The sequence below is a fragment of the Parasteatoda tepidariorum genome, chromosome 6 (genome assembly GCF_043381705.1).
Source record: "Parasteatoda tepidariorum isolate YZ-2023 chromosome 6, CAS_Ptep_4.0, whole genome shotgun sequence".
Taxonomy (NCBI): Eukaryota; Metazoa; Arthropoda; class Arachnida; order Araneae; family Theridiidae; genus Parasteatoda; species Parasteatoda tepidariorum.
This window is the reverse complement of record NC_092209.1, coordinates 30,917,986-30,940,092: the sequence shown is the minus strand read 5'-3', so window position 1 is coordinate 30,940,092 and position 22,107 is coordinate 30,917,986. Positions and strand designations below refer to the sequence as shown.

Genomic DNA, 22,107 nt, shown 5'->3' with positions numbered 1-22,107 from the left:
GTTCCCACAACAAATCAATACCTCTGGGGGTACTGATCCAGGAGTTTCCTTGTCTTCTGGATTGGTTCAAAATTACAAGGCTACGGAGTTGAACGTTAGTAGTCGTAAACCCTTGAAATTGGGTCGGCTGTTCAACGACGGTTATAAAATAAAATATAAAATAAAATATTTTGCACACTGCACTTTAAAGCGATGTCTTTATCTACATTCACTGGGGAATGTCAACATTCGCCAGGTTTTGGATATTCTTGCCACAGTTCATGAAAATTATATTTCATTCCAAAGAGCGATGGGGAAAAAAGGAAAGAAAGAAAGGACGAAACAGTTCAGAGAACGATACAGATCAATCATAAATGAAGATTTAAAATTCGTTCTTGTTTCATATACTATTTTTCAACAAAAGTTACAAATGAAAACATTTCTTTATTGCAATGCTTGTTCAGCGATCTATTTTCATGTCAAAACGCGTTAAAGGCATTTATTTTCTGACAAAACAATTTGTTTAATATCAGTCCAAGCTAAAATTTTTGCTTCTTTTCGTTCATCTTCGTACAATAGATCACTCATCACTGCAAATTCAAAAACCGTATCTGTAAACATCTTGTTATTCGGTATATTATCATTGTTGTTTTTTTACCTTGAAACAACGTCGTGAGCAATCGTATTGGCGAAAGGGTTTTCAATTCGAAAATTGCTTTTATTGTTTTGGCGATTTTTAGAGACAATTGAATCTCTATTTTGAATCAGCAAGCGAGACAAGTCCTCATTAACGAAGGAATCAATCAGCAGTGTGTTGAACTTGTGGTTGAACTAAGTTCCGGATGATGACAATCAATGGTAATATTTTTGTTGAAATAATGCTCTCAGCATTTGTTGACCATTCTTTTCACTTTAAAATTATCATTCCGACGTTGGAATGTAATGTTGGGTTCTCATATATGCTTTTGTTACATACTCACGGTATTTAAAAGGCTGCTTTTGGAAACCCTGTTTTCATATGAAATAAAGTTCTTTTTTCAAATGACATGCTATTTTCATAACTGTTGTGAGTTTACAGCACTTATTCATGACTGTTAGACGAAGTTTAACCGATATTTAGTCAACGCCCTCTACGCTAGTTTTGATAGATGGGCGAAATGTCATGATCAATTGGATGAAACGTCACGAGAGATTGGGCAAAACGTTAATATGAAGAAAAGCCACAGTTCTGTTAAAAAGAAAAGTTCTTATGATCTAAGCTTTAAATATTTAAGTTACTCCAACCAAAAATAATTTCATCAGTAAACTTGTTTAAAAATTACATTTATTCCTTCAAAATGCAATGCTCGAGGTAAATATTTAGCCGTAAAAAATTTAATGATAAATATAATTGCGTAAATGCCATTCATAGTTCCTCATAATATTTAAAGTGGTGACGACATAATAATAACTCCACTTTATGGTTACCAATTCCTTTATATTTGTTTTATATTGTATTGTGGAAATCAAAATCATTGTAAATTAAATTTATTATCTTAAAAATAAAGAAATAGAGTGGAAAATTTAATCGCCACTTTAAATATTCTAATATTATCTAATTTAAAAACAGAAAAAGTTGGCCTTTTCGCATGGAGGCCTTGTGGTGTCATTGTCTTCGACTCCCCTTTCAGCATAATTTTGAGTTTTATTTAGAATAAATTTTCTTAGGATAGACCACTTTAAGTATCTCCTATAGCTCACTATCTGGTTTGAAATGGTCTATGCCCAGGGTCTCAAATTTTCAAAAATGCTCTTTGGAAGCAATGGACAGGTGAAAAAAACAGAATTATTATTTACACTTTTTCGTTCTTTTGTTCCAAAATTCCAAACTTTTAATGTCTTTAGGCAGCACCTGGAGGTAATTTAAACACGTACATCAACTCACACATTGTCTTATAATCCCCATGCCCTGCCATGTAAGTTCGCGCATGTGCGTTAATGCAGTTTTGGTGATCATTTCAAAGCAGATGTGCGACGCCAATTGTAAATTGAAAGCTTTTTCGGAAAAAGCCAAACTATAAACCCGAATGTGATTTTGAGTGGGAACCCACTAAACATAGGTTTAGATTCGTCAATTCCAAAACACCAAGACCAATCTAATACGAATGTCGTTAGAGACATTCTAAAAATCGTGAGTATCGTTGTAGCTTTCCTATTGTAAGCAATAATTTTTTTTTATGAACGTATCCGGCATAGGCGGGGTTCTAGGAGTGTAAAAATTCTAACTTCGAAATGCTTAGATTTGAAAAAGAATGGGTGGATTGAAGGTTGGAGATGGACTCCCCCCAATTTTCTGATGACTAGCAGAAATTTTTTTACCATCTCCTCCTTCGCTGGATGTATAAAAATTATATATTTGTCTGATTATTTTATTGTAGTAGTAATTTCAGAGAAGTCTCTAATTTTTTTCTCGTTTGAAATTTCGAAAATTGGTCTATCTTTTCATATTTTGCTCATTCATTTATTTCTTTGTTAAGGACGTTCTTTGTTATTATATTAGGTATAAGTTTCTGTCTAAGCATTAAAATAACCATTAAGAAGAAAAACAACACTTTTGATTATATTTATATCCATTAAACGCACCCATAAAAACTGTTAATGGGTAGATTCATCAAAAACTTAATTTGATGTTTATGTTGTTGCCGTTTTGCAATACGCAGTAATAATTATTACGAAATATTCGCCTTGATAAAAGCAATATCTATTTATTTCCGCATCTAAAGGAAAATTATTGCATTTATAATTCGCAAGGTTGTAAAATTCAGAGCGTTTAATGCATATTTATAACGCCAAACAAACTCTGGGAAAATAAAATTTTCTTTTGTTACTAGCGTTAAAAAAAAGTGAGAGCTTATTTCAACTTTTGGTAACTTTTTCACACTGAATTGTAGGGTTTTTTTCATGTTGAATTGTATAAAAAAATGTTAAATTTTCATTCCTCCAGAGCTACTTGATCATTTAAACTTTGGAATTAGTCATTTAAAATTACCTACTTTAAAATGATTTAAAATGCGCATGCTTTATAATTCAAAAGTTTTTTACTATTTATTAAAATAAATTAAAAAATAATAAATAACTGAAACTTCAGATAAATAAGTCATATAATTGTGTAAAATTATTTGATTATCTTAAACAGTACCAGAGATATGGTGAACTACGTAAGATGGGAAATTGACGTAAAGGGGCCAAAACTTTTGACCACGCTGATGTTTAAATTATTGGGACCAACTTTCAGATAGTCCTTACTCCATATATTTTGAGGATCAAAAATCCAAAAATGGTATGTTATAACATGATTTGTTTCAATGATTCGTTCCAAAATTATTACGTGTTCGCTTTTTTTCTTAATTTGCGCTTTGCTCATTTATCTAAAAGTCCTTAGAGGGAAAATATAAAGTAATCTTTCTTCCTTTTTTTTTCTTTAAATTTCTGAAAATTATTCAATTTAACCAAATTTTACTATTTCCTTTGTGTATATAAAGTGTTGATGAAATAATGGAACCATTATACGAATACATTTCTTAATACTTCTGAAGAAATGCTAAGAGAATCATTTTATAACTTCAGAAGTGATAAGATCATGCGATTTTGTCAATCATATCAATGAAGTTTAAAGAGTTTAGGGCTTGAAAGACCAACAATAAATTACAAACCAAAATAATGCATTTGAACATCCTATACCAGAAAATGTAGCAATAAATTTGTAACTTGTATAAATTATTTTGGTTATTATATGCAATAATCACACGAAGTTTCGTAAGCTTAGCATAAATATTTATGGAGATCTGGACATTTCTGTAAATACAAATTTTTTGTCTTACGTTTTTTTTGCTATAACTTTAAAAATATTCAATAAAATTAAACAAATTTCTTAGAACAATTTTAAATTAATTACGAAATTTTTGCTTAAAAAATTTGAAAAAAATTCGTTCAAAACTGTGCAATATATGATGAACTGAAGTAGTTATACTGCACATGAGCTTAAAAAATTTTAACCTTTTCGTATTCTTTAACTTTTTTTTTTGAATTTATACAACTAAACATTTAAAATGAAGAAAAAAGACATTTTATGCATGACGTTATGACTTATATGATAAACTTTAATATTTTAGATAGGCAGACTACGTGAAAAATAAGTTTCAATTGCATTATTAACTAAATTCAATCATACAAGTTAAAAAGAAAGGAATTAGAAAGGAATGTTGTCCAAGGAGTAAAGTCTAATGGTCTAATGTACAATGTATGGTGCTTTTAGGTACAACGCCGTGTTCTACCTTTGACCAATTTTCTCCTTTTTTTTTCCTCTGAGAGTATGGAATAATTCATTCACTGAGAAAGTTGCTTTATCAGACAAACGCATCATGTATTTCCTACAAAGCTTTTAAGTTATTGTAATTATTAATTTCTGTATAAATAAATAAGTAAATAAAATTGGTCCAAAGTATGATACTCTCCGCTGTTAAGCTTATTGAGGCTCACATAAGAGGCCTCTACCCTCATCATCTTGGATTTTAGGTGAAATTTTTGATTGAATTTTTGATTAGAATTTACTGATTTTCCTTTTGTATCAAACAAAGTATAAATGATACGTTATTATTCAACAGTACAACTTTTCAATAAAGGTAGAAACGAAAGAGGTCGTAAATTAGGAGAAATAGCACTTGATAATTTTAGTATTTCCATGAATTTTTCCTCAAACTTTTAAAGCAATAAAAGTATGTGATTTGTGGTTTTAAGGAAGTAATTTAAAAAACTGTACATTTGACAGTTTTTAGATATGTTATAAATTTTATTTTAGTACAGTTTAAACTGAGGAAAACTTATTTTGATGATGCTAAAAATTCTTATAACGTTAATTACATAAAAATGAAGATACTTTTCATAAATCTAAAAACAGACAATTGCATGCAAGTTAAATACTTTTCAAAAACTGCTGATTCCGAAATTGTATTGTCATAATTTTTTCGGAAAGTTTTTAAAAAAAAGCCTAAAATACCGCACACTTTATATATCTCAAATTCTGATTAGATGTAATTTACAGATATCGAAAGGTACTGCCGAAACCGATAAAATATTCACCACTGTTTTAGTTGTGAGATTTAAATTTAAAGGAATAAAAGTGTACTTAGATTTCTCCTTCCCCGTCTTTACCCTTTCGACTAAATTTGGTTTTTATTTATTTTATATTTTGTTGTTGTTTTGTTGTTGTTCTTTTTCAAATCAAGATTTTGTTTGGCATGTTTCAAACAAATCAATATTTGGGTCAGAAAGGATAGGAAACAATGAAAAAACTTTTTGCTCAGCTTAGAGCTCAAAGCTTGAATTGAAAAAAAACTTTTTTTCATTTATTCGTATCTCGAATTTGTTTCTTCCTTATCATTGTAAATGCCAGTTGTTTCTTTATTGTATTATTATTACATTTCCGTTAGAGTGGGTTTTGGCATGTTTTTTAAACCGAATAATTTGTTTGGGCTTACCGAATGCATGCATTGTGATGCAAAATATTAGTACACTCTTCGAATGTATATATTTTATTGTTGCTAAAAAACGAAAACATTGCATTAGGAACTCCCATTAGAGTTATATAAGCCTGCAGTTTTATAAATATTGTATTAATGCAGTTATGTGAAAAATATTCTAGATATATTTATATTCCTAACCTTTCGCAGTTATCGCAGAATTTCACCAAATTTAAAACAGGGATGGCAAATCCGGGCCCATGCAGGCACGCAAACCCATTCCGAATTGAAAACGAAAAATATTTTTTAGCTTTTCTTCAACTTTTTCCCTTCTTTTTTTAGCTGGCCCCCTTTTCAGCTCAGAAATTGTTGTTTTTTACTTATTGTTACTCAGTAATGAGCTTTGTTAGAAACAAATATTGTTCATTTCTGACTTAACATCATAAAAAACTTAAGGTGCTTTCAACTTCAGCTTTATCACCGAATCTTGTACAATTGTTATTCGTAATAAAGTGTAAGTTTTTAAGTTTTTTTTCCCTGTAAGTTTCTCTCGGTCATTATTCGTTCTTGTAAACTTTCTAATTCAATTTTTAAAAAAAAAATGTCGTTAAAAATGAATTTTCTGTCATTAACAATAAATTTTCTTGGTCATTTGGAATTAATGGTCCAATTTTTTTATTGGTAAATTTAAAGTTCTATAAATATACAGTTTTATTAACAAGAAAATATTAAGCATCGGCGAAGTAAATGCAGAACATTATTATTAGAAAGAAGTATTATTATCAGAATTAGTAAATTTTACTATCAAATGCATGCCCTTCTGCAAGCTACTTTTGCTAATTATTTTCTTATGCATTGCAGTAAACTTTTTTTGAATAAGTATATGCATGATTTGAGAAACAAAAAAGAGTAAGCTAAATAATTTTGTTTATTACCATATTAATTATGCAAAATTTCAATAGCATTTATCTTATAAAGTATGATCGATTTTCTTTCTTTTTTTTCACCCTATTTAGAACACTAAATAAAAGTATGTCAGAAATTTACCGTGTTTCCAGCTCTATGAGAAAAAAAGTTCACCAAAAGGTTCGACCATTTTTTTACCAAAGCATTTTGGTTATGATTTTGGTAAAATTATAACAGTAAAATATGGTTTTAAAAATATGTGTTAAAATTCGGTAATTTTATCATGACACCTTAGAGCATGACTTAAAAATCACTTATTCGGATAAATAAACTTTTCAGTTTTGTATTTGTACTAAATAGCAATAAGGACTATGGTTTTGTAAACAAGAATTTCGGGTGAACCGTTACTATATGAACGGGAAAATTACCTAATGAACGGTTTAAACAACGTATATTTTGATTTTATTAACCAGAATTGTTGTTTTTTTTCTACCTGAAATGTTACAGTATGGTAATTTTACAGAAGTTTTTTCTCTGTGTGCTATCTATACGCCCAGCCCGGCATATGGGCAATTTTTATTAGAATTGGAGGAGTAATTAATTGGTATATTCCGGTATTTCTGACTGTGCATGACCGGCCGGGCACGTAAAGGGTACAATATACATATGTTATCAGAAATTTTGCAAGTCTCAGGCATTGTGGGCAATGATTTTAGAGCTCTTATAAGAAGTGCTGCTAGTTGCAAAAAATTGGCAAAACACAACAATTCAACACCGACCAATATCATTAACAGTGCATACATTACATTAGCAACGCGTCTAAAGCCTGATTTGCGAAAAGTTATTTTTAAGATTAACGTATTTAAAGGTAGTAGTAGTTTACTTACGTCACACTAGAGCTGCACAATGGGCTATTGGCGACGGTCTGGAAAACATTTCCAACTGTGATCCGAAGTCATATCATTGCATTTCTGAACTTCTGAATCCTCATCTGATTTGTAGCCCGACGATCTGCCCTTGAAGTCAAGCACTTCGCAATAGAACAGTTTAACAAGGACTGATTCCCCACCAGCTCGATCCCTACGCAAGCTAATCCAAGTTGCCACCCACCCGCTCATTGACAGCAGTCAGTGATGCTTGATTTCGATGTTCTACTGGGACCAGTGTCTTAACGATCAGTCCATTGAGAGGCGAATATATTTAAAGGTTCAATACACTATATACCATAGTATCGGGTGACTCTGTGAGTAGATATGCATATATTTTATTTTATTTTTTCGTCGTTGAACAGCCGACCCAATTTTTGGGTTCACGACTACTAATGTTCAGCTCCGTAGCCTTGTAATTTTGAACCAATCCAGAATACAAGGAAACTCCTGGATCAGTATTCCCAGAGGTATTGATTTGTTATGGGAACATGGAGGACTTTGTGACTCGATAGATTTAACGTGTACCAGCACCATATACTACACGGGGAGACTTCGGCCGGCGGAGATCGAGCCCACGAGCACTTGGACATGGGTCCAGTGCTCTACGAACCGGGTTATCCCGGCCTTAGATATGCATATAGATGAGTTCCCCTCCCCCTCAACAATTTCTTTATGGCAATAGGACAATGGTCGAAAAGTGGAGATATGTGCTTACCATCGAGCCAGGCAACACAAAAGCACCAAAATAATATTCTCCTTCATTTTATTAAATTCTAGTAACATTAAGTATAGCATAGATAATAGTGTAATTCTATTTTCTAAGTGTTATGTAGGATACAAGTCAAAACGAGGATCAAACTCTAATTTTAGATGCTTGTCTGCAATCACGCGTCTTCAGATTGCTATTTATGATGCAATACACTCCAAAGTACCGTTTGGGAGATTATGAGCAGTGCCAATCTCCTCAAGAAGTTTCTGTATTGCTGTAACGCATAATACAGCGTCCTATTCAGATTAAAGAGAATAAAAGAAAAGTTCTTGAACCAACAAGAGTTAGTGGTGATTTTGAGAAAAATGTTGAATAGAAAATTTAGAATTTTTTTTTTTTAAATCATAAGTATGAAATGTGATCCGCTTAAATTAGCGTTTAATTCTGACAAACATCATCCCAGTGTATAAAGAAGAAAAATAATAATAATATTTTAAAAAACTACGTTTTTGTAGTGGAGAATAATAATTAAAAAACCAAAATTCGAAAAACGAAAAACATGGGGCACATGAAATACATAACAGTAACAGCATGTGTGTTCATGAGAATATGTGCATGTATATCTGTAATTGTATCTGAATGTGGATGTGCGTGTGGTTGTGCATGTGTATGAGTTAGAAAATGTGTATATGTATGTGTATATATTACTATATTTCATGTGCCCCACGTTTTTCGTTTTTCAAATTTTTGCTTTTTAATTATTATTCTCCACTACAAAAACGTGGTTTTTAAAAATATTATTTTGATTTTTATTGTTTTTTGTACTCACTTCCAAAATCTCAATTTTTTCACTCACTATACACAAAACTTTTCAACTGACATGTGATACTAATTTGAAATAATCGAATCGACAACAAAAGACAATCGCGAAAATATAAATTTTTCTTTAATTTTAATTTTATTTTACTTTGTATGTTTTTTTTTCTCTTCATTTTCATGCATTGTCATCCAATTCTGAACTATGTGCCAAATTTGAAGTCTGTAGCTAGTCGGGAAGTTAGTTTAAAATCGATTACAAAATTCCACCCGAACAGACATACACGAAGGCAAGTTGATATAAACGTGGTAAAATTGCCTAGTTACGACTCTGTTAGTTGCAAATCTCATTCTGTATGGAAAAAAAGTCGAATTTCTTTCTATACCATTCGAAATAAGCAGCATTTTCATTAAAGCAGATTCACTGATTCTTAATATCCTGTTTAATTTTACGAAAATTTAGGTTCATCTTCTCCCCAATCTCATTTTACGAAATAAAATCGTACATCATTCTTCTAGACTAATTAAGAGTAACGCATTCGCATCTTCAGCATAGTATTGTTGCAAAAGATGAATATTAAAATTGTGTAAAGAAAATTTATAAAAATTTATAGATATTAGAGATTTTGGCATAGTGCAAAAGAGGGTATCAATAACCATGCAATGCACTCTTATTTTTAACACTATCTTTACTTTCTTGAATGATCAATAATGTTTTAGAGAGATTTTATTTTTATTAGGGCATATACAACTAAAAATCATACGCTTTAATTCGAACAGTATGCACATTACTATAAGTGTTATAGAAATATTTTAAAGGAATCGATCAGTCTTATGTTAAACGAAATTTGATAAGTAAAAACTGAATTTAAATGTGCAATTCAAGTTTAACTGAGCATCTTATACTTTATTTAAAATAACTTATTTAACATACAACCATAACTCAGTACTGCCTGAAATCATACTGTGAACTAAATGCATTGCTGAGCTAATTGAAATTTAAGATGTAGTTGTTTATTTTTAACAGGAGATCTTAAATAGCTAAAAATGTCACTTAACTAAATGTCATTTAACACACGTCATTTCATTTTACTAAGAAATTTTCACAAAAAATTTCTTCTTACCCGAAATAGAACTGATAACATCGGAAGAAGACAAAATCGGGTTGCGATTCACAAAATAATGCATACAATAATGAAATTATTTTTAAACAAAGCACATCTGTCGAGATGCTCGAATGTTCACATCAACCACAGTGTTCAATTAAACTGGGGTCTAATTGGCCGAGTAGCATCAATGTTAAGCGTGGAGATAGCGGGTTCGAACTCCACAGTGACCTTGGATGTATCTTTGTGCAGTTCCTATCTAATTTGTGTCCTACAGTCGACTGATCGTTAAGACCCGGTTCCCAGCAGATCACCGAATTCAAGCATCACTGGCTGTGGTCAGTGTGAGGGTGGTTGACCACTTAGGTTAGTCTGCGTAAGGACCGAGGGTGTGCGGTATTGGTCCTCGTTAAACTGTTCTATCGTAAAGTGCTCGACTTTGCGTGCAGGTCATCGGGCTACCGAATCGGGGGTGACATCCCCACTGCTGAGGATCAAAATTGTGATGGTGTGTCTTCGGATCATCCTCAGGGATGCTTCCCAGACAGTCGCCAATACCCTATTGTGCAGTTCAAGTGCGATGTAAAATAACTACATTAACCTTAACCTTTCTAATTTGTGTTATCTCTTAACTTGACAAGGGCTTATAAGCCATTTGATGTATTTATTGATACGCCTACATGCAGACTCGTGTACGCAATTAAAAGAATAAGCTTTAATAAGCATAATCTTGTAAGCCTTTGTCAAGTAGAATATAACAAAGTATTAGACTTATAGGGTAACGGTGGGATTTGAACCCTCTACCTCCACGTTGCAGAGCGTTTGGAATGCAATACGGCTGATGGGAAAGCCCATTAGCCGTTCGAAGCCATTTCAGCACGCAAATCAGCACATGTATGTTTAACAATAAATAAACGAGCAGTTTCTCAGTCCCGTCCAACAGTCTGTTGCGCGGAGGTAGCAGGTTCAAATCCCACCGTAACTTTGGATAAATCTTTGAGATGTCATTCTTGAACTTATACAATCTGTTTTTTTAATTTGACAAGGTCTTAAAAGTCTTTCTTTGTAACAAGCACACAAACCTGACGCAAGACAGTAAATAAATAAACTAAACTAATCTCGAGAGAGCGGAAAGACAAGGGTGACTGGCTGTGAGTAGGAAGACAACTGGTTTGAGCCTCGAAATCACTGATGAATCTTCGGTACTTACAAGAGACTATCATACAAGCGCTCAATTGAATTATAACTATCCTCATAGTAACTATAAATGACTTAACTTAAAAATTGAAATCCCAAATACATTGAGACAAAAGAAAAAGAACTGAACTGTCTTTTTTCTATAATGACTATGAGTCATCACACCTTATCGCTGCTTACATCATACCAAGGTAGATTGCTGTAGAAAAATAGTATAAACTACAGCATACTCTTGTGTATTGCCATAACATTTCAATTGCAACTGCTGTTCGCCTGCATCTAAATACCAATCGGTGTGGTGGGTTCAATCTTTATCATCATGGCTCGTGCCAGCACGATTCTCCTTGCTGAAGGTTAATTATCTGGTCGAATTGCACTTCCACAGACTGTGTCTTAAGTGGTCCAGAATCCAAACAAATGTAGAGTCCTCGGTGGTTTTAGTGCCAGCAAAGTGCCAGAATTACTGGATAGACAGGGAGTATTTCGAGATGGATACTAGTACCAACATCTACCCTACGATCCATATGGTGACCGCGTGGTGTGCATATGTGCCAGTATTGATTTCTGATCGTCATTGAAGATGAATTCCAAAACCCGAGTTGTGACTCTAGTACGACGTTAACATATATTTGTTGTATCATAACCCCGTTTCGAAATTCAAACGACAGTGTCTTGGTGTTGTAAAGTGGTTGTGGGATGAAAGATGGCCACTTACCTTCAACCTGGTGGAAACCTCGTTAGTCGGTGGAGTTAAGATTTTGATCCCCAGGCAACACTATACATGAATCACAAATTTGTTCAAATTCATCAACTTAGAACACATAGATATACTGTGGATATTAGCGCTAAAAATAAAAGGACGATTTGTAAAGTGGCTGTGGGACAAAAGATGACCATTTACTGTTAACCTGGAGGAAACTTGTGGAGTTAAGGTTTGGATCCCCCAAGCGATACGATATATAAATCACAAAGTTGTTCAACTTCATCAATTTAGAACACATAGATGTACTGTGGATATTAACTTATAAAAAGGACGATTTAAGCACGTATTACTCTGTACTATAATATTTTACGCTGACAAAACAATCTAAAGGGGAAAAAAACTAGCAATTCCAAAATGCCTTCAATTTCGGGTTTAAATTTTTTTCTTAAACTTCGTATATTATTAATTTACATACAAATTTAATCCTTTATACTGACACAGAGGCCGTTCAAGTGTTGTGTAAGCCCCCAAAGAGATTTTTGATCTGATAATTTTTGTTTCACCTCTTATTGCCAAATTTTTTTTAAATGAAAATAAAGTAAGGAAAATTTTAAATTTAAAGAAAAAGCTGCATTTGTCGAAAAAAATTGTAAGAGAATTTCTTCGAAGATTTTCACAAGTCAGTTTTGATGTTAGAGAAAAAGATTCTAAAAAAAAACATTTTGTTTAAAGTTTCATAAAATAAATCGAAGCGTAGCATTACGTGTAGTTACATTTTTTTATTGGAATTAAATCTTTAAATTAGATTGCAGTCGGGAACATGTTATAGCCAAGAGGGCTAATCTGTCAATCTCATGACCGACAGAACGGAGGTTCGAATCCCAGCGTTGACAATAGAATATTTACTCCATTTCTTCAACACATGAAGAGTTTCTAATGTCCATGCACTTTCCAATTTGTGACCCTGGACTATTAGAATATGATACTCATATTAACGTATAAATAGCTGCTTCATAAAGCTGCTAAACACAAAAAAGTCTAGTATTTCCCATCTTTTACGATAGGTAAAGCAACTGGCCAAACTAATTCAACCACGGTTCAACGGTAATATTGATAAAACACAACTCAACCACAACTTAACTCCAATGCCCATTACATAACGAATCACCGAACTTCAAACCTAGCAAGTTAAGTCAGTTTTCATTTAATGCTAAATTTGCGGTTAATTGGATAGACAGACTGCACCCGCAGTTTTTCTTTTTTTTACCTTAATTAAGGAATTTAATTCTAACAATGCATAGTTTTTCGTATTTTAAAAACGATTTTATCTCAATTAATATAAATAAATGCATAAAATATGTTTCGTACTTTCGTATTTTGTATAAGAAAAATATTTTTCAAATTTTTTTGACGTTCTAAAATGTTTTTAAACAATTCAACTAAAAAGTTATTGCTTTTTTTTCCTGATTTTTATTTTAATTACATAAAATAATTTTTTTAAGATTGCTCATAAATGCGGGAGTAGTTTTCTTCCTTCAAATTTTGCTTATTTTCTAAAAGCTTCATATAAAATAATACAAATATTAAAAATGTGTTTCTTATTTTAAGCTTGAAAGAAAAAAAAATTGAAAAAGTATTTTATACTTCTTAAAACCTTTTTAACCGATCTCGGTTTTAATTTATCAGTTTCCTTTTATCAATGTCCTTTTTTTTCCCTTTAATCCTGCTCATGAGATTAGAGGTAGTTCTCCTCCAGTAGTTTTCTCTGTCTTCAAAAGGTTTTTTTTTTCTTGAAAATTACGAATATATAAATTCTTTTTATTTTATTTTAATGGCGGACACTTGGAACTATTGTCCATTGGCCACAGAAAGTGCCAGAACTGCTAACTCTCTTTTCCTTACCCAGTGGGCACATGTGGCGAAGCCACGGCGGTGGAGCAGCGTCGCCCACGTCACACTACCACATCCCGTTTTAGCGTTATTTATCAAAAAAAAAAAACAAAAAAAAACGCAATAAGGTAAGAGAAATATTATTTTAAGAATTCTCAATTTCAACTTATTTGCTTAAGAAGTATTTTCGAATGAATTTGTTTTTACTTGAAATTTATTTTATCAGTTACATAATTTTTTTTAATAACGTAAAATTATCATCGTGAGTACGGATGCAATTTTTCTCCTCTATATTTTGCGTTCCTCTAATATATCGAATAATGCAAATAAGTTTTTTATTTTAGCTTCATCTTTATTTCGATTTTATTTAGCTATATTATACATTTTTTATTTATATTTTATATCTCTGAACAAGAAATCATTTAAATTACAGACTTCTTGAAACTGCAAACAAATAAAAACTTTAATTGTCCGATAAGAGCTTTATCAGCATCTTTGTCGAACGTATGTTTTAAATACATAAAGTTAACTTGAGAAATATCAAATAAAATTTTTTAATTTGTAAGTCTATCAAAATTGTAAATTTTTATTTTAGAATTTAAAAAATAATCTCTTTCTAAGCAAATTAAATAAAATGAAATGCAGAATCGGACAAATCCAAACTTTTTGAAACATTATAATTAAAATTTCTTATATTTTCATAATACTATTTGAAAATATTAAATGCATCACCTCAGTTGTTTTCATTATTCGATTCTCGCCAAACTGCTCTTTCTTCTCCAACTAATGACGAACTTTTGATAGCTCAATCATTTCTGAAAATCTAATTTATGCTGAAAGCTCTATCATTTTTCTAAGAGCAAATAGTTATGATAGATATTTTTGAAAACAGATTTTGTTGTCTATTATTCTGCATAAAATTTTAGAATAAAGGAGAAAAAAAATCCCTTTTAAAAAAACTTTTTTGCCACAATTTGGCATCTAACTATGGGGAAATTACTGGTCGAAACAAATCTTTCTTGTTATTGAAGAATAATAAAGGCGAAAAATAAAAATAAGGCGTTAGTTTAAAATTTTTGCTACTGCATTTTTGGCGATCAAAATTACAGGTTGGCGATCAAAATTACATCTTTTGAAAGGAATTCATAATAAAGAAATTTAAATTTCTTAAAACGTTGCAGCACAAACGACAAAAACTTGTTATCTAAGTTTTGAATAAGCTTTTGATTTAATTCCCTATCTTTTAACAATTCATAAACAATATTATTAACTGCATATAGTATATGATATTTAAACGCGCTATAACAATACGCAAATTATGTTATTCTTCACAAACGTTTCATTGCAGAACGATATACAATTTAGTTCATTTTTTTTTAAAAAATTAATAACGAAAGGAGCAGTTTTAAAAAGTTTAATATACCAGTCAAATAAGATTCGAAAATTTTGAAAATTAAATTATTGAAATGGTATCTTATAATTTTAAACTTGTATATAAAAATAAAAATGATAAATTAAGTGCTACATTTTTTTTCTTCAAATTTCTGAAATAATAAACAGTTTCGTATTCATTGTTTTTAACCTGAAGTTAAATACATCAGGGGAGCATTCAAATAATTTATGAGTATGTTTTTGAAAACTTTAAACTTTCCATCTCCTTGGCAGCAAAAATAAGCAAATTATAAACCAAAGAATATACATAGGTAAAGAAGGCTAGCTTACATAGACATAATGCAAACCATTCCCCCAAACTTTGTTTCGGTTCCTGTATATGAAGGTAAAAACAACATTTAGGGGCAGAGTAGCAGAGGTTCTTGAAACTGGTTTACACCCTCCCCCCCCCCAACCTCCACTGGGGTTGGGAAGGAGAAGAAGAATTTTCTCTTTTAATTCATAGTTGGTTTTTCTGCATTTTTACACTATTGATAATCAGTACTGTATTATTAATTAATATATTTTTGAGAATACATTTATATCCTCCATGTTGACTAAATCTGCTAACAAATTTTGACATAGAAAGAAAGAATAAATTGGTGGATGCCTGGAGGCAGCGTACCCACATGTAGAGTTATACATGTAGAGTATATACAAGTAGAGTTATACATGTACAGCTACATGCATGTAGAGTTATCCTATAACCGATTCTCAGGAAACGTACCTCCTGACTGCCAGTACATCTTTACTAAATCTGAGTATGTTGCTCACCCTGTAAGTTGTTTTTCTGATATAGCAAGCATATCGCACCGAACAGTTTTCTGCGTTAGTTGCGTTTTCGAAGAACTGGGCTTCTCCTTTCTATTTTCTTTGTTATAAACCTCCTCCCATGCTAACGCAAGAAAGTTGTCGCACATCCCTTCTCCTTGATTTTTGCTTGAACTTTGACCTTTACTGACGTATTCTAATTTATAATAAATTGGGGTTAAATTCCTATAACCCTTTGGCGCAAATGGTACGCGGATGTCCCTATTTATCATTGTTCTGACGCTCTAATTACTAGCCAATATACATTTTGAAATTCTTTAATTATAAAAAACTGTCCATTAGTTTCTAAAAAAAATCCGTTAGATTATCGGAATTATATTTGTACTAAATTATAGTATAACTCTTTGACGTATAACCCTTTGACGCAAATGGTACACGGATGTCCCTATTTATCATTGTTCTGACGCTCCAATTACTAGCAAATATACATTTTGGAATTCTTTAATTATAAAAAACTGTCTACTAGGTACTAAAAAAAATCCGTTAGATTATCGGAATTATATTTGTACTAAAATATAGTATAACCCTCTGCCGCAAACGATACACGGATGTCCCTATTTATCATTGTTCTGACGCTCCAATTACTAGCAGAAATATGTTTTGGAATTTGTAATTATAAAAAAAACTGTCCTGTAAATTATAAAAATTATAAAAATATTTTTATAAACTGTAAAATTATAAAAATAGCTATTAAAACAAAATCTGTTACATTATCGGAATTATATTTGTACTAAAATATAAAATCCGAAATAAGTCGTTTGAAAAAGTTTTTTTTTTTCATTCAAGTTTAAAAAATATATCAATAATTAATTTTGCAAAGTAAAGAAATTTCAATAATGAATAACTGTTTCTCTTAGATCTAAATAACTTTAAATAAGCGCAAATGTGAAAAAATTATTGCTCGTAAGTGAGCTATGTTTGAAAGATTTTACTTTTAACGCTGAAGAAAGCACCGGTATTTCATGCTGTATTTCATAATCATAAATTATTAAAATGCTGAAAATAATGTATATTTTTTTATTTTGACCTAAATTAATACAAAATAATAAAAGAAGTTGGAAAAATATGTTTAGTAAGATTCTGAGCTAAGAATCTTACTAAAGATTCTTAGTAGTAAGATTCTTACTAAAGATTCTTAGTAGTAAGATTCTTACTAAAGATTCTTAGTAGTAATTATAAGTAGTAAGTAATTACTCTTAGATAATTACTTACTACGTTTAAGAGTATTAAAATTATAAAATATGCAACTTTGCATAAATTAAAATTTACGTTTAATATCTTGATTTTTTTTTTTTTTTAAATACTCTTCCAGCTTTTTTCTTTTCATTCAAATTTTTTTGTTGCATCGAATGTTTTCTATAAAATGTGCAATGTTCCACTTAAAAGTATATAAAAAATATAAAGATGGAAAATTTAAAGTGTAACGCAAGCAACGCTCATACCCCACTAATGCAATACTAAGGTTCTTATTTGAACCACCCCTTAGTTTCTTATGAAATCAAGTAACATCATTATTCTGACTTAAACATAAATTAATCGCAAATACGAAGCAAAATATGTATTTCAGATATATATATATATTAAAAATTATCACAGTATAATATAAAAAAAATTGAGTTTATTTTAATGTGATTCGTTAAATCAAAAAGTAAGTAATGATGATTTTTTCAAAAAAGAAAATAATGTCTTTTGATTTCATAATTATAAATAAGTATCATCCTTAAGTTCTTCTTTTTTTTAATAGAAAATATAAAATTTCAGATTAAGAATATGACACGGAAGTTATTTTATACTAACGTAACTTTTGATTAAAAAACATATATATTTTTTTAATTCTTCTCCTTCTTTCAAACTAATGATTAGGTTTAACAAAATGACGTTACTGCAAATCAAAGTCCTTCAATTTCACAAAAACAACTAACATAAAAATTTATTTTATAAGTGCGCAAATTTATCTTATAATTGTGCACATTTATTTTATAAGTGCGCAAAGTTTTTTATAAGTGTGCAAATTTCTTTTATATGAGCGCCAATATTGTGTTTGTCGTAACGTTGTTTTTCGATTAAGCTTTTCTCAATTTAAAACTTCACTTAAATTAATGTTTTTATACTGTCCCTTTTTCTGAAATCTATTTTCCCCCTCCCCTCTAATTTAAAAATTTATTAACCACTATATTTCTTCAATATGTTCATGTTAGAAAAATTCTTTATTTTATTATTTTTCAGTTTCATGCGATTTTAGGTAGTTTAAAATATGTTTTGGTTTAGTACCATAACTAATTTTTACGACTAGAAAACTTAGTTTTTTCTTTCCTTTTTCTTTTTTTAATCGTGATTTCTATTCAATTTAGTAAAACAATATTTTTAAATGTCAATTTGAGAAATATTGATATAATATTTCCTTGATATAAGATACTTTGCACGTAAGCTTATCTTTTTGATATTATTCATGTGTGAATAAATATATATTCAAATATTTTCAATGCATTTAATCAGCCAATTTTTGCATTCAAAGTTTAGCTTCTATTATTTTCTTAACAATATTACAGTTAGATATATTATTGTAAAATGTTTCTGTTATGCTTTTTTTCCACTAACTAATTGTTATGCTAATATTTTATTTTAACAGAAGGTAAAAGGAAAAACTTTAACAAGTCAGAAATAAAAATTAATAAATAAATGAAATTAGAAAAAAAAAACATTTTTTAAAATTCTATTATGTTTTTTATTTCAACATTTTTTTAGCTGATTTATTTCAACATGTTAGAAACTAATTTAAAGTAAGACCCGTTTTTGTTATAATTGCTGTTATTGTTCTTTCACTTTAAATACCGATTAAGGTAAAAATTGAAATAAAATGAGGTTATGCATATTAGACTCACAATAAATAATACGTTAAGAAATGTTAATAAATTTCCTTTGTGTTTCCTTAATACAATTTTTTGCATTTATTTTATTTTATTTTATACTTTTTATTTCGTATGTTTTTATTATCTATTTGTTTTGTTTTTTTTACTTATTTCTCATATTTTTATTGATTATTGATTTTTTCTTTGTATTTCAAAACGTTTTAAAATTAAAACTCTTTTTTGTAAACTCTAATATAATTATAATTATTTTTTAACCAATTATTATTAAAATTTACTAAGTTTTATTAAAAAAAGGGAATGCAATTTTTTGCATTCTTTTATGCTTTTTATTCCAACAAATATCAAATTTTAGAAAATTTTCAATTTAAAAAAAAAAAAAAGATTTATGGTAATGAAGAGATTCTATGTAACCAATCAGGATGACTTTTACTTTTAAAGGCAAGTTTAACCCACCGGTTTTAAATTTATGACTATCATACATTTAGAACCTGTTTATGACAGATAGCATAAATTTAATAGATGACATAAATTTGAAACTGATTTACAGAATAAGAAAAAGTTTTGGATTTATGACTAATTTTAAGAATAATAAAGTTCAGCGTAATTTTGTTGAATTTTAACACTTGAAATGAATCTTGTTGAAATTTAAAACTGTTTTACGGAATTAGAAACAGTTTTAGATTTATGACTAATTTCAAGAAAAATATAGTTCAGCATAATCTTGTTGAATTTTAACTTTAAAAAGCAAACCGAACATTTTCAATGTCTTCTTTTTGTTAAAAATATTTTTTAACTACATATGTTCTAGCTAATTATAGTTATGAGATGCTTCACTCTCGTTATTTACAATATTGAATAGTTTTTTTAAAATCTATTTTACTTGAAATGCATGTAAATCGTATTATATATACAATTTATACGCCGTACCATGTTTGTGGCTCTATGGGAACGCCAATAAGTTCGGTAATTTTTATCGAAACATTTGTATTTTTTTTCCCTTTAAATATTATAAATAAGATAAAAAACTATAATTTTGGTAACAAGAGCTATAATTTCGAAAACCAAAATTTCAGGTAAACTATAACCATATCAACGGAAAAAATTTCAAACGAATGGTGGAAATAGTACCGGCACTCAGAGTACCAGTACTTTTTACTGTATTACTTATTTTTACCGTAACATTATTCAGAGCAAAAAAATCTGATAAACCGTAATTTTTACAGTAATATTTATCTTAATTTTTACAGTAATATTTAATTTTTACAGTAATATCTACAGTACAATCACTGATACAGTAATATTTATCTTAATTTTTGCAGTAATATTTAATTTTTACAATAATATTTACAGTAAAATCACTGATATTATAACTATTTATCTTAATTTTTACAGTAATATTTAATTTTTACAATAATATTTACAGTAAAATCACTGAACTGCTGTAATTAAATAAATATTACTGTAAAAATTACGGTTTACAGTAATATTTATCGTAATTTTTACAGTAATATTTAATTTTTACAATAATATTTACAGTAAAATCACTGATACAGTACTATTTATCTTAATTTTTACAGTTATTTAATTTTTACAATAATATTTGCAGTAAAATCACTGAACTACTGTAATTAAATAAATATTACTGTAAAAATTACGGTATAAAATTTTACGGTAAAAATGGATTTGGTGAATACTACACTTAGGGGGTCGGTACCTAATCCCACAATTTGATCTGGTATTTTTTACAGTGAGCGCTCCCCCAAAATTTTTTAAAAGAGAATTTATCTTTAATTTTTATTTAAATTTACGACTATTACAATGGGAAATTTTATTCACCCAAATTTCTCTCATATCTTTTTCCCTAAATATTAATTCAAAAGCAACATTTCATTAAAGATTCGATTCGAAATATTGTTTACAAAAGATCAAAGGAATCTTTGACCGCCCAGGAAGAATTTTTTTTCTTCTTCATTATCTTTCATCAACGGGTAAAAGAGACTCCTCTTCACGGCTGAAGGAGCCACCTGCTCCGAAGGCGGGTTACCCGTCCACTGTCCAACCCCCGCATCCGTGAAAAGACGATATTCCCGTACACCCGTAATATCACTCTACGTTGGAAGAAAATGCTATATTATTAAACCAACTAAAAACTATTACAATGGGACGAATACAACAAAAGAAATTCTATTCATTATTATTTTTGCATCACTTTTTTTCTCTTTCCGGAAAAAGAACTTTTTTTACTTTTTTTTAACGATCTTCTATTGTCGATGGAGGTTTTAAAATATATTTCTTTTAAATGGAGGATTTATTTGGAGACAGGCGGTCGATGTGAGAAAAAGTCTCTAAAAATTCCCTTTAAACTTTTTTATTTATTTATTTATTTTAAGTTTGTCTTAAGCGACGCAAGAACAAATTATTATGTAAGTATTTCTATTGTTAGTTTTTTTTAAACTCGTTTTTGTAGTATTTGCGTCTCCAAAATGTTCAATTAATTGATAAAGTTGTTAGATTTGAAGTTTTTTAGTTATGTGAAACTTTAATTATAGGCGCCGTATAGTCGGGTTTCAATCACAGGAGCAAAATCTATAAAAACTATGTACGACTGACACAGTATAATAGCATTAGTCAACGATTCTCAAATGGTGTTTTGCGGAACCCTAAGGCTCTATGGAAGAATAAGAAGGGTTCCGCGAGCAAGGACTTTTTTTTACCTCACAGTGATGATTTTTGAAACCTTGTTTATATTTTGAACGAACTAATAGTCTATTATTTATTTAATATTTCGATTGTTTTAATGAAATTATTTTTAAAAAAAGAAATAGAATTTTTTTATTTAAATGTTACTTTTTTATCCAATATTTCAAATATATTATGAAAATATTGTTTCAATATTTTGAATATATTATGAAAAGGACCTGCTTTTATGAAAAATTGTATTAATATTTCCCATCGCGCTTTGCAAATCAGCATAAATTCGTTAATAACTCAATTCATTAATAAAGAAATACGTTTCCCTGGTAACCAGTTTCAACATTTATAACAATTCTTTTAGCTTTCGTTCCAACAAAAATTCGACTTATTTGTTTTCATTTTCACTTATGTATATCCCAAAAACACATTTAAAACTGAATAAGATATAGTTCCAGGAGTATGAATTCAACCGTTGAATATAAAATTAATTTAAGATAATGAATGAAAAAATTTCCTTCCTCTTATGTAATATTTTCAAACTAAAGTAG

General features: G+C 29.8%; 1 long non-coding RNA gene across 1 annotated transcript in view; it reads left to right on the top strand.

The window, feature by feature from the left end:
• The first annotated feature begins 21,105 nt into the window (after nucleotides 1-21,105).
• The window catches only part of LOC122269424 (uncharacterized), a 33,136-nt gene continuing 32,134 nt past the window's right edge, over nucleotides 21,106-22,107 (top strand). The window contains exon 1 of the long non-coding RNA XR_006225179.2: nucleotides 21,106-21,288. This is a non-coding gene — a long non-coding RNA (uncharacterized lncRNA). The remainder of the gene's footprint in view (nucleotides 21,289-22,107) is intronic.